Source organism: Oncorhynchus kisutch, linkage group LG10 (assembly GCF_002021735.2).
Source record: "Oncorhynchus kisutch isolate 150728-3 linkage group LG10, Okis_V2, whole genome shotgun sequence".
NCBI classification, from domain to species: Eukaryota; Metazoa; Chordata; class Actinopteri; order Salmoniformes; family Salmonidae; genus Oncorhynchus; species Oncorhynchus kisutch.
The window spans coordinates 40019386-40033940 of NC_034183.2; the positions used below are offsets into that span (position 1 = coordinate 40019386).

At 40.3% G+C, this 14555-nt stretch overlaps 1 long non-coding RNA gene across 1 annotated transcript; it reads right to left on the reverse strand.

The window, feature by feature from the left end:
* Nucleotides 1-12498: 12498 nt before the first annotated feature.
* LOC116375828 (uncharacterized) lies at nt 12499-14273 on the reverse strand. The gene is made up of 2 exons (XR_004211235.1): nt 13983-14273; nt 12499-13857 (listed from the first exon to the last, which is right to left on the reverse strand). It is a non-coding gene; the product is annotated as an uncharacterized LOC116375828 (long non-coding RNA).
* Nucleotides 14274-14555: the final 282 nt, after the last annotated feature.

Sequence of the window (14555 nt, forward strand, 5' to 3'; positions counted from 1 at the left end):
TGGACCATACTTGATTCACAGGGGAATCTATTGAGCGTGAAAAACCCAGCAGCGTTGAAGTTCTTGACACAAACCATACCACTTTCAAAGGCACTTAAATCTTTGGTCTTGCCCATTCACCCTCTGAATGGCTGGCGCGCGCACACACACACACACACACACACACACACACACACACACACACACACACACACACACACACACACACACACACACACACACACACACACACACACACGTCTCAATTGTCTCGAGGCATAAAATCCTATATTTTGTCTCCTCCCCTTCATCTACACTGACTGAAGTGGATTTAACGGGTGACATTAATAAGGGATCACAGCTTTCACCTGGACTCACCTGATCAATCTGTCATTGAAATCAGGTGTTCCTAATGTTTTGTACACTCAGTGTACTCGAGGTTATTGTTATTCATTGTTTACTTCATTGCTGGGTAATCATTACTTTATTTTTATTTACCCAGCAGTGGGTAATTTCAGACTCTCTTGCTGGGTTATATTTTTTCTACCTTCTTTCTATTACAGAACCTGATAATTTGTAAAAGTACAAATACTTCTAGCAATAACAATGTTGCAACGTTAATACACAGTCTAGAAGAAATTCATAATGACATATGGCCAATCATGACAAATTGTAGGTAAAACACAAACATGTACATTTTCAGTTATTCATTTCCAGCTACAAACTGAAGTCATGCAAAAGATAAACAACAAACAAGGGACACACAAATAAGCAAGCAATTTAGAAGCACAATTCATCATTTAAAATCACAGTAGCCCTGCCAATTAAAGCTGAGGAATGGGGCTGAAGAAAAGTAAACACTTTCATTTATGTAAAACAACAAAGAAAACATCATGTCTTCTGCTCCAGAGCCTGCCCATTCATGATGGTGAATGCCAGGGAGTAGTAGCGATTGTCCCCGGGAGTCAGAATGAATGATTGGGGTTAGAGGTCTTCACCGGTACACCCGAACTCGAATACCCCAAAACCGACCTGGGACCGAGCCGGTCTGGGTCCAAAATTAAAACCTGTCCCTCAGGGGTGGATCGGGTCCTGTTTGATTATCACGGGGTCATGGGTCTATTTAACTGCAGCTGATAAACCAGAGTGGACCCTAATGGCCCCATGGCTCTGCATAGCCTATATCATGTTTATTTTACACTAATAAGGTGAATTTATTAACTTATAGAAGACCTATCCAACATATAAAGACTTAGTCATTAACCAGAAGAGCAACTTGGCTCATAAAGATAATTTTTTGGTCACTCGGTTCCCATCGGGTCTGGTCTAGACCAGGAACTGTTAGGGTACAGGTCGGGTTGTCCTCGGGTCCGTTCTGGTCTAGGTACAAATTTTTGGACCTGATAAAACCTCTAGTTCTAGTCTCTAATTTTTCTGGTCGCCTGGTGGAGATATTCAGCCATGTTGGTTTCAAACCAGCGATTAGAGAATATGATTACAACATGTTGAACAATTATCAAGACACACAACACTTTTTGCGCAAGCTTGCGCGCACGCACACACACGAATTGTGGCCTTTCCTATTGCTCAGGGCCTCTTTTCCCAGTTGCACTGTAACTTAAGCATTATGAGAATCGTACCAGGTGCATCGTTATTTACAAGCCAACTGTTTCCCAAACAAGCAAGTAGAGTGAACATTCGCTAGGTTCGTCGTTATACCACGTGTCGATATTTATAGGATCAAAAGAAAAGCAGCGCTGCTCTCAGATCAGCTGTCTCCATTCAAATCTTACCTAGAATTATTCCACAATAAGTCTACTGTCGACGGGTCAGCTCCTAGAGAGATATTAGGCCTACCATCTATGGCTACAAATAGGTTATTGAGGCTGATTATTACGCCTACCCAATAATAACGCACCAAATCACAGATTGCGCACATTTTATCAGACATCATGAAACACATTGAGGCAAAAAATTACAGACAGTAGCCTAGTTACGCAATACAACTCAATTGATTGAACATGACATTGACTTCAATATGATTGAAATAGCCTATGTATCTTTTAATGTGGTGATCTCGGTTTTCATTTGAAGCATAATTTTACCCTTCACTTGTTTGTAACCGTTGCAAATACTTTGGCAACTTAGTGATCGTAGACAACTACTTTCTGAAGTTATCGGCAGTCACAAACAGACAGATAGAATCAATATGTTTAGGCTATGTTTAGCTGAGAGATCATCTATGAATGAAGTGACGCGGAAATGCAAAAAAAGCATGTACTGAGGTTCTGCACTTTGGCTGCCCTAGAGGCGTGGTCTGGATCACTCATAGAAGTGCAAAGGTTTTTAAGAGCCATGCACGTTACTAACGAAGACTCCGGGAAACACCTCGGCTACTGAAGATACAGCAGAAGAAGATTCGGTAACACGTTACTTGACATTCAGCGTCTGTTGTGACATATATTGCATTACTTTATGGCTGGTTATGACAGCTACATAAGAGCGTAAAATACCACACAACCTACCAGGTAGTTATTTTATAGCTGGTTATGACACCTACATAAGAGCGCCAAAACCAACATAACCTACCACACAAGGCAAAACATTCCATTACACTATAGTCTAAAGGTGTCAACAATATGTTTATGTTATATATACAGTATCAGTCAACATTTTGGACACATCTACTCATTCCAGGGTTTTTCTTTATTTGTACTATTTTCGACATTGCAGAATAATAGTGAAGACATCAAAACTATGAAATAACACATGGAATCATGTAATAACCAGAAAAAGTGTTTAACAAATTAAAATATATTTTTAGATTATTCAAAGTAGCCACCCTTTGCCTTGATGACAGCTTTGCACATTCTTGGCATTCTCTCAACCAGCATCATCAGGTAGTCACCCGGAATCCATTTAATCCACACAGTAGCAGACACATCTCAACATTACTGTTCAGAGGAGACTGCGTGAATCAGGACTTTATCAGCCTTTATGGTCGTATTGCTGCGAAGAAACTACAACTAAAGGACAACAATAAGAAAAAGAGACTTGCATGGGCCAAGAAACACAAGCAATGGACATTAGACTGGTGGAAATCTGTCCTTAGGTTTGATGAGTCCAAATGTGATATTTTTTATTACAACTGCCATGTCTTTGTAGGTGAACGGATGATCTCTGCATGTATGGTTCCCACCGTGAAGCATGGAGGAGGTGTGAGCCAGTTAAATGATAGCACTTGATGGTGTTCGCGACTGCACTTGAAGAAGCTTTCAAAGTTCTTGAAATTTTCCGCATTGACTGACTTTCATGTCAGTAATGATGGACTGTCGTTTCTCTTTGCTTATTTGAGCAGTTCTTTCCATAATATGGACTTGGTCTTTTACCAAATAGGGCTATCTTCTGTATACCACCCCTACCTTGACACAACACAACTGATTGGCTCAAATGCATGAAGGAAATAAATTACACAAATTAACTTTTAACAAGGCAAAACTGTTAACTGAAATGTATTCCAGATGACTACCTCATGAAGCTGGTGGAGAGAATGGCAAGGGCGTGCAAAGCTCTTATCAAAGCAAAGTGTGGCTACCCTCCTACTTTTTTCAATTTCCGCCTGAAGACATACCCAAATCTAACAGCCTGTAGCTCAGGCACAGAACCAAGGATATGCATATTCTTGGTACCATTTGAAAGACAACACTCTGAAGTTTGTGTAAATGTGAATTGGATGTAGGAGAATATAACACAATAGATCTGGTTTAGATAATATAATGAAAAAAACCATATGTTGTCTTTATTTTATTGTTGTATCATCATCTTTAAAATGAACAAGATAAAACAAACATTCAGATAGGATGATGGGGACAATTTCAGTGAAAAACATAAGAATAAACAGTACTTGTGCAAAGTTTCAGAATGATAACTTCCAAAATGAGTGAGCTACATGACATTTATCATGAAGTCACCCAGGTGTCCCACACAAGTAGCCCAAATGTACCCAAGTGGCCAAATTTGTGAAGTTATACATTTTGAATGGAATAACTATATACAAAATACCAAAATGGTATTCTAACACCCCCCCCCCCCAAAAGAAATGGAGAAAAAGCATGAAGAAAAAAATAACACTTTCAATATTTGGAAGACCCTCAGTCCTCTACACAATATTGTGCTGCTGATGCCAGGTGGCATAGCACATCCATGCCTGCAGAAATACCTTTGGGCAGATGAACACCACTTGTGGCAGGAGCTGGATGAACCAGCTTCAGTGGGGGATGGACACCTTGGCACTGGGGGCTGCCATTCGGGGTCAGTGTCACTGTGAAAGAAAATGTTCAGTTAGAATAGTTTCACATATGAGCCCTGTATCAACAGGTATAATAAACATATATATATATAGAGAGAGTACAGGGAACATAAGGTTGAATATATTATTATAGACCTGCTAGATGTCTCATTTATATTATGACATTTCAGCTAGATCTACTGTCTCTATTATATTATGACAGACCAGCTAGCTCTACTGTCTTTATTATATTACAACAGACCAGCTGTATCTACTGTCTCCATTTCACTTTGGCCATTGTTGTGGGCCTGCCCTCCCCTCAACAGCTTCAAATAGGCTATTACATTTCACAAATAATATTTTATATTATTAATTTCAAACAACAGCATTAGCATGAGAAGAACTTACCAGTCCAAAACGATGTCCTCTCCGTGAAAAAAATATTACTCCATTTGGGAATCACTAAATGAATCGTCCTCGATCAATTTCTTCGAAAATTGTGTGTACGTCTGTATATGTAGACTTAGATTTAGCTTTCCCTGACTTAGTCGCCATACTGATTGATATATAAACAGCTGAATATGCGCTTTACCAAAACAACGCTGTGCGCAACATGCTTTGCTCCTTCCGGTATGAAACTTCAATGGCGAATGACCCTCGTTACGCCGGAGTTTACTACATGGGTTGGTCTTCTAACACATAAACATTACTTATTGCCGTTTATCTCAGCTCATTGGCTATCTACCCAGCTAGATTTCAAGATGATCAGTGGTCATTAGGTTAAAATACAGTCAATCAACGAAACAGCGGGCAAATCATTGGTGCACAATGATGTCATTACTTGTTGTCTTCAAATTGGTTTCTTTCAGTCAATACATCCCGCGAAATGACCCATCAGGTTTGGTTGTGTTACAAACAAACTAGTTGATTGCAATGAAACCAAACATGACTGGAAAAGTCACATTCTGTGTGTGTATTTACCTCGAGTGTGTCGTCGAAAATGGAATGAGACGGAATTAACGACACAAGCGGTTCACAAAATGTTTTGTGTTAGGCTATAAAAATTGATTTGATCAAACAATAGACCATTCATTGTGTAACAATGAGCATTGGAATTGCAAACAGAGGAAGTTCGTCAAAGGTAAACAATTTATTTGATTGCAGTTTGTGATTTTGTTACGCCTGTGCTGGTTGAAATAGTTGTTTTTATGGGGCTCTATCCTCAGATAATCGCATCATATTCTTTCACAGTAAATCCTTTTTTAAATCTGACAACGCAGTTGGATTAGCAAGATTCTAGGCTTTCGAAACATGTGAGACACTTGTATTTTCATGAATGTTTAATATGACTATTTATGTAGCGATCACCGTATGTTGTCGAATTTCATCCCGCTACCGGGTTCCGTGTGCAGAGAGGTTAACAAGGCAAACCTGTTAACTGAAATGTATTCCAGATGACTGCCTCATGAAGCTGGTGGAGAGAATGGCAAGGGCGTGCAAAGCTGTTATCAAAGCAATGTGTGGCTACTTTGAAGAATCTCAAATATAAAATATGTTTGAATTTATTTAACACATTTTTTGGTTACTACATGATTCCATATGTGTTATTTCATAGTTCTGATGTCTTCACTATTATTCTACAATGTAGAAAATAGTAAAAATAAAGGAAACCCTGGAATGAGTAGTTGTCCAAACTTTTGACTGGTATTGTATATATACAGTGCATTTGGAAAGTATTCAGACCCCTTTGACAAAGCAAAAAGTTTTAAAAAAAATGTTTGCAAATGTTTAAAAAATAAACTGAAATAGTATATTTACATACATATTCAGACCCTTTACTCAGTGCTTTGTTGAAGCACCTTTGAGCAGCGAATTCAGCCTCAAGTCTTCTTGGGTGTGACGCTACAAGCTTGGCACACCTATATTTGGAGAGTTTCTCCTGTTCTTCTCTGCAGATCCTCTCAAGCTCTGTTAGGTTGGATGGTGAGGGTCACTGTACAGCTATTTTCAGGTCTCTCCAGAGATATTAGATCGGGTTAAAGTCCTTGCTTTGGCTGGGCCACTCAAGGACATTCAGAGACTTGTCCCGAAGCCACTCCTGCATTGTCTTGGCTGTGTTCTTAGAGTCATTGTCCTGTTGAAAGGCGAACCTTCGCCCCCAGTCTGAGGTGTTGAGCCCCCTGGAGCAGGTTTTCATCAAGGATCTTTCTGTACTTTGCTACATTCATCTTTCCATTGATCCTGACTAGTCTCACAGTCCCTGCCTCTGAAAAACATCCCACAACATGATGCTGCCACAACCATGCTTCACCATAGGGAGATGGTGCAAGGTTTCCTCCAGACGTGACGCTTGGCATTCAGGCGAAAGAGTTCAATCTTGGTTACATGGCAAACTCCATGCGGGCTGTCATGTGCCTTTTACTGAGGAGTGGCTTCTGTCTGGCCACTCTACCATAAATACCTAATTGGTGTAGTTCTGCAGAGATGGTTGTCCTTTTGGAAGGTTCTCGCATCTCCACAGAGGAACTCTGGACCTCTATCAGAGTGACAATCGGGTTCTTGGTCAACTCCCTGACCAAGGCCCTTCTCCCCTGATTGCTCAGTTTGGCCTGGCGGCCAGCTCTAGGAAGAGTCTTGGGGGTTCCAAACTTTTTCCATTTAAGAATGAGGTCACTGTATTCTTGGGGACATTCAATGCTTCAGAAATGTTTTGGTACCCTTCCCCAGATCTGTGCCTCGACACAATCCTGTCTCAGAGCTCTACGGTCCATTCCTTTGACCTCATGGCTTGGTTTTTGCTCTGACATGCACTGTCAACTGGGGGACCTTATCTAGACAGGTGTGTGCTTTCAATTTGTCATTATGGGGTACTGTGTGTAGACTGATGAGGAACATTTTTTATTTAATCAATTTTAGGATAAGGCTGTAACGTAACAAAATGTGGAAAAAGGGGAAGGGGTCTGAATACTTTCTGAATGCATTGTATGTATTTAATTGACCTTAATAAATGATCATTGTAATTGCGCACACATTAATGTCAGACATGTACCTACTCTGATGCTCTGTTGCTGATGACTGGAATGAATGCAGGAGCAGATTTCAGGACCAGGACAAGACACCCTATTTTTGACAGATGACTGATATATGGGCATGTATGTGATAGGCCTATCTGGCTTATATGATTATGACATTTATAATGCTTCTTGACAGTGTCTTAAAATGTATTTTCTTAGTCCAAGTAAAGTGAAACAGGATGGTAATAATGCTTCATGACAGTGTCATAAAGTGTATTTTCTACAAGTTATTTCAAATATGATGAAAAAACATGACTAAAGAATTCATTAAAACATCAAAGGATTTAAGAAACAAACTTTTAAACAATAGGAAACCTCTTGGCAGGGACAAAACTAATTTGAATAAATGTGGGTTTTGAGACTTACATAGGTGTGATAACCAGCCATGAAATAACGCAATATATGTCGCAAGAGTTGTAAATATATGGGTCATGAAAATGTTATGACCATATCATGAGAAGTTATGTCAGCTGTTCTGACATATTATGACATGGTTATGAATATGAAGTAAAGTGTTGCTGAAGATTCTAATGACATTCTTAACACCATTTTAAGAAAACCTTCCATAAAAAAACACTAGAAAACTTTGGTAACATTCAGAGAACATCTAAGAATGTTATTTTAAAACATATACATTCCGTTCTCAGTAACAAAACTCTCTCTATCCTCTATCTTGTTAAGTGTGTTCAGGTGTGTTGGCCGCGCCCACTAATTGACCCCACCTGATCTTAATGAGTGCTTGTTTCCTTTGAAATTGTGTTTGTTTGAATAGACTAAAATGAACATCTTTGTATGTGTAAAAAAATAACATGGCATGCTAGCTTCATCTTGGTGGCATTAGTGGATTAATTCCAGCAAAAGATTATAGGGTCGAATCTCACTGATGACATGTCACAATAAAAAATGTGTTTGCATGAGTAATGCCTAAGGAAATTAATTTCCATGTGTCCTATCTGTGCTTGGAGTTTAAAAAAAGTTAACCACAAATAAGCTAGCAGTGTTAATACAACTTCTTATTGAAACAGTGAGGGAAAGTTAAGTTATTAAAAACACCTCAAAATAAAACCCTCATTTCCGTTCTCACAGCATTAATAAAACCTTACAGGAAAACTTTAATAAAGTAGCCAGAGTAAAACGTTCTCAGAACCTCACTGCAGGGGGGTTTGAACAGACCCACTGCTGTTGGAGATCACACTTACTGACTCAAGGTAGTTTGGGGAATGGGTAGGGGAACTGGACAATAATAATGATGATACTAATAAGGATGTTTCCACTACCTCTATGCACTGGCGACCCGTAATTCAGGACAGAGCCCCACCTGTTTTAAGCCCAACATGTTTTGAATGTTAACTTGGCATTAATAAGAGTCACTTATCAGTTTGCAAACAATCTCTTTTTTGCATTCTTGAGTAAGGCAGCTCCAAAATGCAGGTGTTTCAGCCTAGCTCAGTGCTTTCTGGGGTGGAGGGGCAGCGAGCAGAAAATACAGAGCGTAGGTGTTGGTAATCTCTAGTTGCGCCGTGAATGGCTCAGTGTTCTGTCACTCATGGGGACACTACGTTACTGCAAAATCTACAGGGAGAGCTAGAAAGTTCAAACCCCCTTGGGTGCTGCCATAGATTTACATTAGAAGTGCCCGTCCATGAAGGCTCAAGGTCATTGGCCACAGATAAAAGGGCGTCAAATCAAGTTATATCTACCGTAGCTTTGATTGGACTGATGGCAACATCGTACTTTCAAAATCTCAGCTAGCAAGCTAGACAAGCAGTCATCGTATTTCATGTCGACAATCTACTGGCAAATCCTTTTCAATCCTTGTCATGTGAAGAGAAATTATAGATAAAACGTTATTCGTGCTCATCAGCCATTGTACATAAACATAACACAACAAGTTGGAAATCACAAATTCAACAATGCGTGGTTTGGAAGGAATCAGTGGCTAACTTTAAGCATTGCAAAGCAATCACTATTTTTGCAAAGCAATCACTATTTTGCTTCCCCTGGTATTCGGTGGAGAGGGTTGTGGTTCAAGTCTGGGTTTAAGGGTCTCTTTTCAAAGCTTAAAATGATAAACATTCTGCCGCGTTCAAAACAACTGGAAACTCGTAAATCTCAGACTTCAGTGAGACAACTGGGAACTCTGAAAAAATTTAGCTCCGACTGGGAAAATATACTTTGAACAGTCATCCAACTCTGAATTCCAAGTCGGGAACTCGGGCCTCTTTCCAGAGTTCGACCTTGTTTTTTTACAGAGTTCCCAGTTGTCTTGAAAGCACCATAAATCCAGAGAAAGCCAGACTTGGATGACAAAGTTTGATGACAAAATGTACCCACAAGAAGGACAGAAGTGCCACCTTCCTGTTCAAGTGGGGCAGAGATCAAATTCTTTTCAATAAATAAATAAATAAATAAATAAATAAATAAAAATATATCAACCCCAAACATTTTTTGGGGGGGGCTTGCCTGTTTTACATGTTATTTTGCCATTAATACGTGTCACATACACAAACAGGCAGCTCCAAAATGTAGGTGTTTCGGCCTAGCTCAGTGCTTTCTGTGGTGGTTGGGCAGGCCAGCAGAAAATAGGAGCATTGCACCGTGATTGGCTCAGCATTGCACCGTGATTGGCTCAGTATTCTGTCACACATGGGGACACTACGTCACCCACCTTTAGAAAGGGTAGACATCAAGAATGTGAGCCCTTTGGGTGCTGCCATAGAGTTACGTTAGAAGTTCCCTTCCAATAAGGCTCAAGGTCATTGGCCACAGATTAAATGACGTCAAATCACATTATATCCACAGTAGCTTTGATTGGACTGATGTCAACATCTATCTTTCAAAATCTTAGCTAGCAGTCATCATCATAAACCAAGTAAACAATCTACTGGCAAACCATTTTTAATCCTTGTCATATGACAAGAGAAATAATGAAGATAAATTATAGATAAAATGTATCGGTGCTCATCGGCCATTGGACATAAACATAACACAACAAGTTGGAAATCGTGACAGTGGCTAACCGCAAGCATTGCAACTGGGAAGTCAGACTGGGAAAATATGTTTTGAATGGTCATCCAACTCGGAATTGTAAATCTTTTGCTTTGATTACATACTTTGCCAACGAAGGCCCGCTGCTCAAAACAAGGTGAGTCCAAAAATGTCTTATATGCTGCTGCATAAATGATGCAATATGCCAGAGAGATATGGTCAGCCATATCAGCTATGTTTTAAAAAAAAGGCAGTAAACGAGGCTGAATTAATTGTTTTGCTGCCAGACAAGGCTCCGCTGATAGCTAGGTGTAGTGGTGGTAAGGATTCACTCCATTGTCCTGAAAATAAAGCTCTGCTGTTGAGACAGATTTATGTGGACCCTAACAGTTTGTGGGCACTGCTTGTCGCCTTTATGGAATCCATACATTTTTAAATATTTTTTTGCCCCACCAAGATTTACATGCTAAAATCGCCACTGCCAGAGCGATACAGTGGGAAGAACAAGTATTTGATACACTGACGATTTCGCAGGTTTTCCTACTTACGAAGCATGTAGAGGTCTGTAATTTTTTAAATTAAATTATTTAAAACAAAAATCCAGAAAATCACATTGTATGATTTTTAAGTAATTAATATGCCTGACATAAGTATTTCATACATCAGAAAAGGAGAACTTAATATTTGGTACGGAAACCTTTGTTTGCAATTACAGAGATCATATGTTTCCTGTAGTTCTTGACCAGGTTTGCACACACTGCAGCAGGGATTTTGGCCTACTCCTGGACCTTGAGATGCTTCTTACGGAGCCACTCCTTAGTTGCCCTGGCTGTGTGTTTTGGTTCGTTGTCATGCTGGAAGTCCCAGCCACGACCCATCTTCAATGCTCTTACTGAGGTGAGGAGGAAGTTGGCCAAGATCTCGCGATACATGGCCCCATCCATCCTCCCCTCAATACGGTGCAGTCGTCCTGTCCCCTTTGCAGAACAGCATCCCCAAAGAATGATGTTTCCACCTCCATGCTTCACGGTTGGGATATGGTGTTCTTGGGGATGTACGCATCCTTCTTCTTCCTCCAAACATGGCGAGTGGAGTTTAGACCAAAAAGCTATATTTTTGTCTCATCAGACCATATGACCTTCTCCCATTCCTCCTCTGGATCATCCAGATTGTCATTGGCTAACTTCAGACGGGCCTGGACATGCACTGGCTTGAGCAGGGGGACCTTGCTTGCGCTGCAGGATTTTAATCCATGACGGCGTAGTGTGTTACTAATGGTTTTCTTTGAGACTGTGGTCCCAGCTCTCTTCAGGTCATTAACCAGGTCCTGCCGTGTAGTTCTGGGCTGATCCCTCACCTTCCTCATGATCATTGATGCCCCACGAGGTGAGATCTTGCATGGAGCCCCAGACCGAGGGTGATAGACCGTCATCTTGAATTTCTTCCATTTTCTAAAAATTGCACCAACAGTTGTTGCCTTCTCACTAAGCTGCTTGCCTATTGTCCTGTAACCCATCCCAGCCTTGTGCAGGGCTACAATTTTATCCCTGATGTCCTTACACAGCTCTCTGGTCTTGGCTATTGTGGAGAGGTTGGAGTCTGTTTGATTGAGTGTGTGGACAGGTGTCTTTTATACAGGTAATGAGTTCAAACAGGTGCAGTTATTACAGGTAATGAGTGGAGAACAGGAGGGCTTCTTAAAGAAAAACTAACAGGTCTGTGAGAGCCGGAATTCTTACCGGTTGGTAGGTGATCAAATACTTATGTCATGCAATAAAATGCAAATTAATTACTTAAAAATCGTACAATGTGATTTTCCGGATTTTTGTTTTAGATTCCGTCTCTCACAGTTGAAGTGTACCTCTGATAAAAATGACAGACCTCTACATGCTTTGTAAGTAGGAAAACCTGCAAAATCGGCAGTGTATCAAATACTTGTTCTCCCCACTGTATTTACATGCATGTTATTATCCAGATTGGCATATACTTTATATGTGTGTTACAGGCTTATACTCTCCTAAAGCAACAACACATGTTGAGTAACAAAAGGCATTACCTAAACAGATCCATATAGAGTCCCAAGTCACTCACAAGAACATCAGCATTTTACTTCACCCCAGCTTTCACTTCAAAGATGCAATTCACGACTTTAAGGACCAGACATTTAAATGGGTTTAGAATATTTACTGAAGAAATTGAATGAATGTGAGAATGAGGATTCAGGAGGGGAATGAGAATGGACCGGATGAAGCAGAGGGCTGCAGATTAAAAGCCAATTTATGCTTGATCTGGAAATGTGGAACAGAGGCTCCATATGGAGGGTGTGATGCAATCGAAGACTCCAGAGGCTTGCTGTGGCCAAATCAAGCATTGCTGTGCGCCTTCCACATTTTGTAACAATGCTGAGGGCTCCATATAGCTCTGTATTGACACGATTGGTTGAAGGTAGACGCGGGTGGCTTTACATCCTGTATAAAAAACTAATTCACTTCCATGACAAACATGGATAATTTTGTGGGAAGGATAACAAGTTTACAAAAACAAAAAACATTTGATACCTTGCGTAAGCATTTCAAAGACACCTACATTAGTTTGAACTCCTGGAAAGAGATCGGGGACGTCATGGTGATACATGCTTTATAAACAAACAAACTCCCGTATAAACAGAAACTCGCTACCTTAAATTGATAATTTTGAGGAAAGGCTACCAGAAAAAACATCTTTATGATACATTGTTTAGGGATTTCAAAGACAACAATTTGTTTGAACTACTGGAAAGATATCGGGAAGGCAATGGGGATAGATGCGATAAAGAAATCAATGGAGTTAAATCCACGTTAACAGTGGATATTTGTCAAATCCGTCATTGTAACAGGCCCACAATGACATTACTAAAATCCGATTTGGATACATTTGGCTGTTTTTGATGCGTAACAGTTAGAAGTTTTTCCAGATTTAAAAGTGACTACTAAATGCTAACTCCCATTCATATAAGCTGGTAGCATAGCTAGCATACAGAAATAGGTGTTGGTAGTCAACTGTAGTTAAAAAAATATATAAAAAAACTAAACTAATGCAGTTGATTAATGACATGAACATGGATTGGCGTTGACATCCGTACAAGCATTATACTCCTATTTCTACCTCAACATGTGAAATACACAAACAGCCTAAATGTAGGCTAATTCTTCTGGGGAGTAATGGTTAGATTTGCGATGGGATGCTGGTGGGAAAACGGTGCAGTCCTCCTACTTCATGCGCTCTTGGGTGAGCTCTTACGTCAAGCACCAGGAAACTGACGCCACATCTCAGATGAGGCAAGGTCTTGTCTTTTAGCTAGTTGTTTGTAATTAGCTGGATGGCTATCAAGATTAGCCCTGAATCACTACGAGTGGTGCGGTGCAGACGAAATTATTGGATGTTTAGGACAGCGCTCCTAAGCACAAGACGTATGCGCTCTTCAACTTCTGTAAAGCCACTGCAATGTCAGATTGACCATGCAGAGCCTAAGGCCAGTAATGCAGTGTCCTGCAATGCAAAAGAGAGGACTGTTAAGTTTGGTCAGGGGTGTAATCTTTACTCCAAACAGTTCCATTTTGCAACGAAAAAACGAGTTTCTATTGGACAGGTTGAGCAAACAGGGAGGGACCTACCTTAAATCTCTCCAACAGAAACTGTTTGAAATAATGATTACATTTAAAATGTAAATCATTTAGCAGATGCTCTTATCCAGAATGCCTTACAGGACCAATTAGGGTTTGCTCAAGGGCAGCGCGACAGATTTTTCACCTAGTTGAAACAGTTACTGATCCCATTGCTCTTAACCACTAGGCTGGCTACCTGCCGCCCCAGGTTTAAGTAAGGCGGTAGTTGTGATTAAGGAGAGTGAGGACAGGTGTGGAGGCTGATTAGCAATGAGCTGATGCTTGTTGAGGAGCTCTGTTCAAGTCAACTAGTTAAAGTGTTGCAAACAGGCATGGAGGCTGATTGGCAATTAGTAGCAGCTGGTGCTTGTTGAGTTGCTATCGAGCTGCGTTCAAGGCAACTAGTTAAGTGTTGCTTTCAAGTCTGGCCCTCTCCTGAATTTTTGTTCATTCTTAACACCATTCAATGATCCATTCAACACCCATGTGTATGTCTTCTATGGCCTTTGTCATTAACCAATAATTATACTCTATTCAGTCCCATATAACTTCACTGGCTCTGTACTTTTACAAATTCCTTTA